Source organism: Elephantulus edwardii, unplaced genomic scaffold (genome assembly GCF_000299155.1).
Source record: "Elephantulus edwardii isolate Elephantulus edwardi_28Jun2011 unplaced genomic scaffold, EleEdw1.0 scaffold00007, whole genome shotgun sequence".
NCBI classification, from domain to species: Eukaryota; Metazoa; Chordata; class Mammalia; order Macroscelidea; family Macroscelididae; genus Elephantulus; species Elephantulus edwardii.
In genome coordinates, this window is record NW_006399757.1 from 24,723,365 (window position 1) to 24,735,601 (window position 12,237).

Genomic DNA, 12,237 nt, shown 5'->3' on the forward strand with positions numbered 1-12,237 from the left:
GGAGAAAACAGTACAACAATGAATGAATGAAAACCCAAAATCTCTGTAAATGTTCATTAAAAGTAATAAAATTTAATAATAATAATAATAAAAATTTCTCTAATAGAGTAAGAAGGAAAGCCGCAGACTGGGAAAACAGTTAGCAATGACATATCTGATAAGGGACTTATATCTAAAATTTATAGAATACTCCAGAACCTCAAGAAGAAAAGGGTAAACAACCCAATCACAAAATGGACAAAATATATGAATAGACATTTTACCAAACATTCAGATGGCAAACAGGCACATGAAGATATTTTCAAAATCCCTAGCTATCAGAAAGATGCAAATCAAACCAACTATGAGATATCATCTCAACTCAGCAACAATAGCAAAGTTCAACAGGGCAGCAAAAACAAATGCTGGTGAGGTTGTAGAGAGACTGGCACTCTTATTCACTAATAGGAATGTAAAATGGTATGGCCACTATAGAAAGCAGTCTGGCACTTTCTTAAAAAATTGGAAATAAGGGGAGCTCTGGTGCCCTCGTGGCAAGAAGCTGCACTGCAATCCCAGAGGAGCACAATTCAAATCTACCAGATGCTCTGCTGGGAAAGGAGGGACAATCTCCTCCTGTACCAGTCAGATCTGATTTGACGGTACACGCACACACACAAATAATAAAATAAAATAAAAAGTTGGAAATAGACATATCATTTGACCCAGCAATTCCACTACTGGAAACATACCCTAAAGAAACCAGAGCCACAAGTCAAACAGATGCATGCAAACCCATGTTCCACAGTAGCAAGGAGCTTGAAGCAACTCAACAAAGGGCTGGGCTTTGTTGATGATACATTCTCATAGTAGAATACTACACACACACCACTGAAAAACAATAGTAAAACATTACACAACATGGGGAGCCTTGAGGACATTATGCTAAGTTAAGTCTCTCAGTCACAAAAGGAAAAATACTACATAACACCTGTTATAAAATAGAACAAACATAGGGAGGGGTTGGAGAAGAAATGGGTAAACAGTGGATAGAGATGAGGGGAAGAACTGTCTGAAAAGAATATATTACACATTATATGTATGAGAAAAGTCTGGAACAAGTAATGCCTTGTGGGGTGGGGTTAGAAAATGTTCAACAATGAATTAAAAAAGAAAAAACAAAACTATGTTGTCTCAAAGCATAGGATAAATAAAGGTTGCTTTCCTAATGGTGGTTAAGTTTTCCAAAGAAATAATTTTTATTAATTTAATGGTAAAATACAGAACATAGTTCTATATAAAACTCCTTAAAATTAATCTGAATAGTGATGCTTACACCCTCTGCCTTCTAAAAAAAAATTAAAGAGGTAGAAAACAACAGAAATGGCAAATGTATAACTAAATTACCAAGAAACAAATTTTCACATCATCAAACCACAGAAGTCAAAGGTCATCACAAACCATAATATGAAACAGAAAACTTAAAATAGTGTTGAGCCACGAAGGCCTGTGGTTTATTAATCTAAACAAGAAGAGGTTTTCTCAATGACATGCTTCTTTCCACGGCACCATCCTAGTTGCTCTTACCTAAAATAACTCTAATTTGTCATGATACTGCACATTATTTCAGTCAATGATATCTGAATGCTCGCTTTAAAAAGGGGGAGATCCTTTTTTTCTTCATTAACTGATTTTCCTTTAATATTTTATTGTACATTAGGTGAAAGTGTACATAGCAAATTTGTTTTCCTATCAATAGTCTGTACACAGTTGTTCCACAACATTGGTTGCCACAGTGTATCGCACTCTCACTATTTCAACCCTAGTTCCCCTTCCTTTTCGTCCAATTTCCCTGTTCTTCTATGTCTTCGTATATTTGGTTTAGGGCAAATGTTGCCTTTTTGGTCTCATGTAGTCAGTTGATTGTCCTAAGGGCATTTTCTTCACGAGTGTTATTGTTGTGTTTTTCACAACATCCAAGGGCAAGAACTGCAGCACAACAGAAATAAAAGGAAATTAAATGCAAAAATTAGAAACTAGAACTTAGTTCCCTGCCTTGTAAAGTCAGTAGTCTCTTCTGACTTCTTTGCCTTTCTCAGTACATCTGTTCCACTGTTTCTTAGCCAAGTAACTTCCTAATTTACTCATCAAGCCAATAGTCTATTATGGTTATTCTAGTTCTGTCACGACTTGCCACTCCAGGCACATTCTTCTCCCTGCACAAACTTAATGTTTCCTTAATTTTCCCAAGACAAATTCTCTAAATAAATCTCTGATTGAATCAGTTCCTTATTTTGAGCCTCATTGGAGAGCCTGAAAATTGACTGTCCTTAAGACAGATGTCTTCCCTTGACCCAGTAGTTTAAATCAAGGGTACAGACTCATGCAGATGAAGGATTATTCAAAGGGGGATTCACCTGGGCAGAAAAGGTAAACAAACTTCTATGTAGTTTAAACATAGTATCTTAGGAGAGATCTATGTCAGGAAACAAAATTTTCAGTAATGAACCCTAAAATTTCAATTTAACAATCAAGTCTCACAGAAAAGAGTTCACACCAACCTTGGAGTCAGCCGTACCCCAAGATCTTTTCATATGCATTGCTTCCAAGCCAGGTCATTTCTATCTTAATCAATTTTTAAAATAAAAGTTACCTTTTGCCCCATTAAATGCAACTCACACTTAAGAAATACACATATATTTGTGTAGTGAATGAATAAATGAACAAACATATGAATCTTTGCTGATGTGGGCCTGTATTCTATTCTAAGTTTAAAATATAATATTTATCTTTTTAATTAGTCCTGAATGATAGCTGACAACATGGTAGGCAAAAAAAAGTTATCTTGAAGGCAAAGAATTTTGTACTACAGGAGAAGGAAAGAATCAGAACCAGAAATACGTTATCAAACCATCAATATATAAGTAATCATGTAGTAACATTACTTGTAAATGCAATAAGAATAAATTACCTTTCCCAAAGTAGAAAGGTTACATATAGTGGCCATTGGTAAATTTACATGGTAAAAACCCTTCCTCTACATTTAGTAAGGTAAGGGGTTGAGGGCCAAAAAGGTCAATTAAATATAATTTTCTGTAACAGGTGAGAAAGAAAGGATAATCAATGTATAAAGAAATTTGAAAAGGTGGGAAAAAAAATAGAACAGAAAGTCTGATGACTGTTCAGGAAGACAACACAGAAAAGAAACTTACCTTCAGTGGGATGAAATTACTGACAGTTGGAGCTTAAGACAATGTAATTGAGAAAAAAATGAAAGTGCAAATACAGTCTAGATGGTATACTTAAAGATATAAAGGACACGTAAAAAAATATCTTGGCGTGTTATAAACGATAACAATACCTTAAAGTTATATTTTCAAGTTTGACTTCCTCATTAGCAAACAAAATTATAAATTGTTTATAATACGATTTATACCTTCATTGTCTCACTATGCTGTTATATGACAACATGCAAAGTATTTTGTATTATCATGATTGCTTAAGGAAAATATACTTGGTTGTGGGTTTTTTATCCTATTGTTAGGTGCTGTTGAGTCAACTCTGATTCATAATAATCCCACGAACAGAAACCTTGCCCCATGGCGTGCCATCCTCATAATCTCCGCCAGGCCCAATGTTTCAGTCACTATGTCAATCCATCTAGCTAAGCGTCTTCCTCTATTTCATTGACCCTCCATTTTTCCAAGCATAACATACTTTTCCAAAGACTGGTGCCTCCTGACAAAATGTTAAAAGTATGTATCTGAGACAAAGTTTCACCATCCTCACCTCTAAAGAGTTCTTTGGTTGCACTTTCCTCCAAGACAGATTTGTTTGTTCTTTATCGTGTAAGAACTTATTAATGTGGCTCTTTCAGTGAATCCATAAATATTTTCTGTCACTGGCTTTGACCAAAGAGAATATCCCTGGACTCAAAGTGCTTTCCAGTTTCTTTTAAATGACCTGACAACCTAGTATAAGCATGACTTGATGTAGAAATTATAAAAGATGCTAAAAGTATGGCACCATGTGACAGATGCCATCAACAGAGTGTTAAGAAATGATTCTTTGATGTATTAGAATATATGTGGTCATTCAAGAAAATAAAGCTGTATGGATAGAAAAATACAAAACTTTCACTTGCTTACCAGATGATTTATCATACATATAATTAAGCTACTGCTATTCAATCAGCTAATTAAATGAAGTATATGAGGAGATTAAAGAAAAAATAGTTGCTTTATATTTTAGAAATGTCTACACCATTAACTATTTTTAAAATGCAATGACTAAAAAAGAAAAAAAAAATCAAGAAGTTAAACCAGTGTACATAATTTGAGAGTTTTCAATTTTCTCAGTAATTACTAGCAAAGAAAGATCAGTTTCCCCCACTATGCAATATTAGTGTATTCCTAGAAAATCATAAGCTGCAATGGCAGACACCATTGAAGTAACTATCATTAATGTCTATGAGAATTTATTTTAGACATTCCCAAATCCCAAAAATAACCTACTAAATCAAATAATACACAAAATCTAAAATAATATTAACACATACAAATAGCAAGAAAAAGCAGAAGTGGCATCCATTTCCTAAACAACATGCCTCTGGAAACTCTATGAACTCTGATAACTGATGATAGTTATAGAAAGGCTTCAGGCCTTTTGTTCATAGTGTCTCTATGAGTTGTGTTCAACTCTATAGCAATCAACAGCAACAACAATAGCAAGAATGGAATGATAAACACATGGCCTACACAGCATAGAAATAAACATATGAACAATGTAGTTTGTAGGAAAGGAAGTTAGGGACACCACTCTGGGTGTTCGGGCCACATGCCATCTTCACTTTCATGACTCTTTAATGGCTCACTACAGAACAAATACTTAATGCTAATTTACGGGTTTGACTCTTTTTTCCATAAAAAGGAAAATCTCCTTTGGATTTTTGTTCTTGTCAATGAGTGCTAATGTAGATCTTTCATAAGAGCAGAAGATGCCAGTATTATAAGTATAAATCCATGACAACAATCCTTCAAAACAAACCCCAATGTCCTCAAGCCAATTCTGACTCTTGGGACCCTCCATTGGATTCCTGGGGCTACAAACCTTTATAGCAGGCCACTGCCCATTTTTTTCATTGAGCAGCTGGTAGATTCCAACAACTGGCTTTTTTGTTGTTGTCATTAACAGCTGGACAATAGGAAATACACTACATGGAGACATATGGCCTTTCAGTCCATACATATCATGGACTACATCATTAGAGTTCCTTAAAAATATACAGTGTTTAGTAAATACTTTTGAACAAAAGAATGTATCTCATCATTCACAATACATTTTAAGTTTACTCATGCTCTATCCCCAGTGTTTCCTCAGTCTGGGCCTTTGTTGCCTCTGCCGTCACACAGTCTTAAGGCTCCTTCTCCAGTACAACATACTTATTAGTGCCTGACTAGTCTTTTTGAGGAAGATTTCCTCTCTAGTACAGCATACTTATTAGTGCCAAAGTAATCTTCCTGAGGGAATTCTGGTGGTCTAGAGGGTAAGGAGTTGTGATGACAACCCAAAGGCATACAATCAAATCTACCAGCTGCTCTGAAGGAGAAAGAAGCGAAATACAGCCTCTGAAAACCTGCCGGAGGGTCAGCTATGGGTTGGTTCTGACTCAACGGTAAAGAACAACAATCTTCCTGAACCACCACTTTTCTCCTATGAAACTTTACCAGATCAAAACATCATCTATTGAATGACCACACTATACCTATCCAAGTTTTACTTACCACTATTCTGCAGCATACACAATGCCATCCTCACCTCCATGACTTCGTAGGCTTTTCCTCTCTTCTATATCTTGGGCCCAGGCCAATGTATACAAGACTTCTAATTGTTTGTTACACCAACCCTAATAGCACCACAAGCACAAATTATGGCAATGCCAGTGGTGTTAGCAGGTGTGTGAGAGGTTGTGTATTCACTTGCTGACTCAATCAGAGAGGGTGACACCAAATGACACTAGGATCTAGGGCACCTAAGGGTGACAGACTACCAAAGCAGTGGTATCCTTAGAGTTGAGGTCACTCCCACATCCCTCCACCAATAGATAGGGAGCAGGTGGACAGGCTGTGGTGTCCATCATTGGATGGAGAGCAGATTCCCCACTTTGGCCAATGGGAGAGATGAGTCAAATGTGGGCAGGACTGAGAGGCACAGAGCCATACAGTATGACATGAGTCAGGAGCCTCACACAAGAGGGGTGTTGCTCTGCTAGTCATCCCTATCCATCAGGAAGACTGAGCACTACAGCTGTAAACCACCACAGCATCTGATTGATGGTTTAAATATTGACTGGTTAATGTGGCTAATTTTGACTTTTAAAATCTAATTAGAATTTTCTATGAATTTTAAAGAGTCCATTAATATAAGTTAAGCACTATCTTTAATATAAAAATACTGCAAATGGAATTATTTTGAACACAGTTTTTGTTAGGTGTTTCTGACTCAGAAACAACTGATAGATGACGCTCCAGCAAGTTTTCAGAGGCAGTAAATTGCATACGAGACTAACCATCTTTCTCCTGCAGAGTAGTCAGTAGATTTGGACTGCTTGCCTTTCAGTTGACAGCCAAGCTCCTTATTACTAGAACACCAGGACTCCCCTTTAAAATCAGTATAACACATAAATCTACAAAAGCCATTGTTGATGTAAGATTTTCCGATATAGTTTATGCTCCTCTTTTACAAAACAGAATTCTGTTGTCATGTGTCACAGAGTAAATTATCAATTCACAGTTGAAACACGTGAACCCATGTGAAAGAGTAGAAATTGCTCCGAAGAATTTTCTCAGTTGTGTCATTTATGGAAATATATCACCAGGTCTTTCCCAGTAGACCTCTGGGTGGCTTCAAACTAACACTCTCTTGGGTTATCAGCCAAAATGTTGTACTATCAGAGCTTAAGTATAAATCCATGAACCTGATAACTAAAACACAAATTATAAAGTTTATGGCGATAGATTTTAAGAAAGAAATGGGAATCAAGGGGTTGATTTCCCATCATCACCACCAGTCACCTGGCTGGCCTCTGGCCCATGCTAGTTCTGCTCAAGGCCAGGTTTATACCATTTTGTATCTGCACATGGCTTAACATTCAGAGAAACCCCTTCCTTCAAGATTCGGAGGACTGTGCTGTGCTTGCCCTGCAACTAAGTGCTAAATTAGTGAGATGCAATTTCTGACTGAGGTCCTTGCCTTGAGTATACCTTGTTCACCACAAGTTACAGGCATATTTGGAGCAGTACATACACTCCATGGAGTGTACCATTGTTGGTCATCTCAGATAAGCAATGGCTGTCTCTTCACTCTAGCCACCCCTGCTGGAGCACACTGTCTGCACACAAACCCTATATTGGCGAGGACAACACCCCAAACCCGACAGACTGTATGCCACTCCTTGAGGCCAGTAGAAATTCCATTCCAGGCTGGGTGTCTCACTTCTCAACACTCAGTAGATCAGAAGAGGCAATTGTCCTTAGTCTGGCTTATATGTGAAGGCCTCAGCCACCTCCCAAACTAGCAAAAACTCTAACTTAACTAGATACCTTAACTCCAGACTTCTGATGGACTGGCAGACAAACTGTCCCAGACTTCCATATGTGGCTTCCACCCACCACAGCAGTGGCAAGAGCCTGGGTCACCCTCCTCCACGGGCTCTCCTGTTTCCCTCTCTGATTTATTAATTTCCCATAAGGTTTGGGGTGGTGGTGGTGTTTTCCCTTTCTTTTCTTTTCTTTTTTTTTTTTTGCCTTCTGCTTTTCTATTCTGATTCTCCTTCCTTTTATACTTATCTCAGTTTCAGTTTTCCATTTTTTAGTACTTTCCAGTCTTGGTCTCAGTTTCTGTTTTCAAATTTTTAGTACTTTCCAGTCTTGGTTTTGCTTTTATGGGTACTTTCATTTTGGTTTTGGTTTGCTTCCCTTTTTACTTCTCCCATCTGGCAACAGACAGCAACAGTATCCAGCCACAGGTATATCTTCTAAAGCTTCATGGACCAGAAAAGAGGAATGACCAACTCCTGCTTCACCTAATCAGTGAAAGACTGCAACCAACATCAGCCCAGTCAGTCTACCCTCAAGAGCTCTACACAAATAGCAAAAGAAGAATTGCATATACAACTTCATCCCCCATCAGATTCAATAGAAGGCAGGAGATGACGCACCAAGAAGTAGCAAAGTAGTAGGCACTGCACTATACTTGAAAGCTTAATCAGATCTATCAAAAGAAAGTTCTAGAAAGACAAGACTATCACTATGTCTCAGAGGCAACAGATAACTTCAAACCACTGGGGGGGGGCGGGCGGGGAGGGGGGGAGAATCAGGCTAAGATGGTACAAAAAGTGACCAAAATAAAGAACCTGAAAACCTTTCAGAGGAAAAAAAAGCCACTGGAACTTTCTTATAAGAAATTAAAAATGATAGTAAAATATATTCTGCTGATTGGGAAAAACACAGAAAACATAGAAGAATTTTTTTAAGAACAATGCAAGACCAAATAGATAAAATAAAAGGAAAAGGAAAAGCAATTTAAAAAACAAATCCCTATCAAAATGATATTTTTAATACTAAGACTAATAAGTAATATATTGGGAGAACAAAGGAGAAGAATTAAAAAACAGCTTTGTTCATAGGGTCACTACGAGTTGTGCTTGACTCTACAGCATATACAACAATAATATAAAGGAACACTAAGCTCCAATTTTATAGCAGAATCCATGTAAGCAAGAAGAAAATGGGATGACCTATATAAAACACTGAAAGAAAGAAAACTGCCAGCCAAAAATTCTATACCCGGCAAAACTGTCCCTCAGATATGACTATGAAGTTAGGACACTTCTGGATAAACATAAATGTTTTTTGCAAAAACTAGACCAACACTACAAGAATACTAAATGGAATTCTTTGAGCTGAGAATCCATAAGGACAGAAAACAAGCTAAATGACATGAGCATACATGGTTAACATGTATGAATATCATCAAGAAACTGACGCAGACACAGAAATAGACAAAATATAATAAACATTTAAAAATATAATAAACATACAAGACTAAACTTAGGAAACAAGAAGTATCAGTGTGTAAATTATAACAATTAAAAACAAAAAAGTACAAAGATCTTATAAATGGAAATTAAGCCTAGATTTTAAGATAAAGTGACCTGTTTTAGATTTGGGAAGAAAATTAATAATTCTATTCATAAAAAAGAAAAAGAAAAATCATAAAAACTTATAAAACACTAAAACAGTAGCAATGAAGGAAATGATAAACAGTAGAATGCAACAAAGGGATTTAAATTAAAATTTTAGGAAGACGTATCTTTTTACCATACAAAGACTCAAAACTGCCCAACAAAGTTTGACCAGACTTTCCATAGCTTCTGTCGTCTTGTTTGTGGCATTCCTGTTATGAGTTCAATACTAGAGACTTGATCAGACTTGAACATATAGCTCCATTTCCTAGAATTCTATTTTCCAAGTATGGTAAGTATACTATTGCCATACCACTGTATGGAAGTAGTAGTAAGAATATAAAAAGTCCTTTCTATAGGTAATTTATCTTTAGTGTGAAGTCACTGAGAGGCATAAATGGGTAATGCTATGAGCTCACACATTAATAAGTGGTTAAGTTAGGGTTAGAGCCCAAACAGCCCAACTCTGATGCTTCTGATTTCACTCAATATTTAAGCTGTCACCAAGCCTTATTTCCAATATTTAAACAGAGATTATATATACCTGCCTCATGAATAAGTGGCTTTTTGTTTCTTTCAGGTATTGTATTCTAAATTGAAAATCATAATAGTTTCATTTTAAAGTAAACTGGTAAATCAACTAAAATTCACTGTTATCCTAACTCATAGAGATCCTGACTCACAGAGGTCATGTAGGACTGAGCAAAACTGCCCACCAGGTAGAAACAAATAGTGTAAACAAATACCAATTCTTACTCCTCACATCCACCCTGAGAATACCCATTACTTTTTCTGACAGTAACCCCATTGTGAAAGTAAATTCCTTCACTCTGGTGGCCTAGAAGATAAAGAGTTGCACTGCCAACACAAAGGCATGTGGTTCAAATCCATTAGCTGCTCTGAGAAAGATGGACAAACTCCTCCTATGCAAGTTATAGCCTCTAAAAACCCACTGAAGGGTCAGGTGTGACTTGGTTCAGACTTCATGGCACATAATGTAACAAAACAACAACAAATCGTTATAAAAGTAGATTGTCCCATCTTTGTCCTGTGGAGCAGATGATGGATTTAAACTCCTGATCTTTTTGATTAGCAGCCAAATTCTTTAACCCTTATGGCATCAGAGTCTTTAATAATTGGCAAGAGGAATGCAATCGGTATATAAGTGATTCTGAGTGGAAGGGTAAAGTTCTGGAAAAAATCTTAAATTCACATAGACCCAGTTCTGTTAGTATGTGACTTTAAGAACATGGATTTCAGTCTTTTTCTCAACAAAGGAAAGGAAGGAAAACAAAAAAGGATGACAACATGCTGTGTAATATTTTCATTGTTTTTTAGTGCTGTGTAATATTCCATTGGTGAATGTCCCACAGTTTTTCTATCCATTTGTTTGCTGAAGCAACTTGGGTGAATAATGTAGCAATAAACATGAGAGAGCATAAATCTGTCATTAAACAACATGAGGGAGCCTGGAGGAAATTATGCTGAGGGAAATAGCTGTTAAAAAAGGAAATATACTGCATAACACTGCTGATATAAAATAGGATATACACAGGTGGGGGATTGGGGAGAGAATGGGAAAAGAGTGGATAGATAATGAACAACAGAACAAATGAGAAGATGAACTGTCTGAAAGGAATCTATGACTAGGCATTGTACATATGACAACAATGTGGATCAAGGGTTGCACCACAGAGTTGGCTGAGGGAGTAGGAAGAAAATGTGCAACAGTGAATTAAAAAATTATTTTAAAAAAGGATGAAATCAATTAAATGTCCAGGTTAGATGAAAATTCTTGTTTACAGACTGAGTTTTCTAGTTTATTTCTTAGTTTTGACTTTTCTTTGTTTTATGGCAATTTCCTCCCCAATCTCTGGTACTGTTTTGTTATTACACAGGCAAAAAAATGCTGCTAAAATGAGCAATTAGATTAAATTAACATAATATAAAAAGTGTGTATCATTCCATTTTCTTCAGTTTCTTACTTTGAATAAGCAAGGAGGACTACTGGCAAAGGCTACTGAACATTTATGCTGAGTAAAATATCTCAGTCACAAAGGAACAAATACTGCATAGCGGCACTGTTGTAAAACAGGACCGACATCGGGGTTGGGGCAAGACTGAGAAAGATGAGATAAATGATGTATACTGCATTGAAACAGATGAAGGAGAAAACTGTTCAAAAGGGATATGTGATTAGGTATTATTGTCATGACCAGAGTCCAGAAGGAAGGCTGCATAGTGGAGTGGACCTGGGGGGAGGGATTATAAAGCAATGGGGGAACTTTTCTTTTACTTTTCAAAGAGGGGGGAGGGGTGGGCAGGGAGAAAAGTGCAACAATGAATGAATGGAAATCCAAAGTCTCTGTAAATTTTCATTAAAATTAATTTAAAAAATCTAAAAAAAATTAATATAAATAACCTCATAAAATACATTTTCCTAGCCAAGCCATAAAAATTTAAACAATCTAAACAATTACTAACTGTTTAGAGGCTAGGGGAGCCCAGGGTAGGGTGTAGTGGGGGGTAAGGGAGTAGGTAGGGGAGATAAAGGGGATAGTGGCTAATTCCTCTATTAAGCCATTCAAACTTCTCTATCCCAGGTCTTTCCTGGTGTACCTGTAAAAACATTTGATATTTTGGCATTAAACTTGGCAAAATACTCCTTGGAAACATGTAAAATCAAGGGCACTTGAGATTCTACACAAATAAATAAGACATTAAAACTGCAGATGACACAACCTTTCTTACCAAAACTGAGGAGGACCTGAAGCACTTGCTGCAGAAGGTCAAGGACTGCAGCCTCAAATACGTTTGAAGGTCAGGATCAAGAAAACAAAGATTCTTACACCACAACAAGATAAAGGTAAATAATCCTATAGAAAAATTGGCACAGGATATGAACAGACACTTCACCAAGAAGTATTCGGATGGCTAACAAGCACATGAAGAAATGTTCAAAATCCCTAGCTCTAAGAGAGATGCAAATTAAAACAACTATGAGATAACATCTC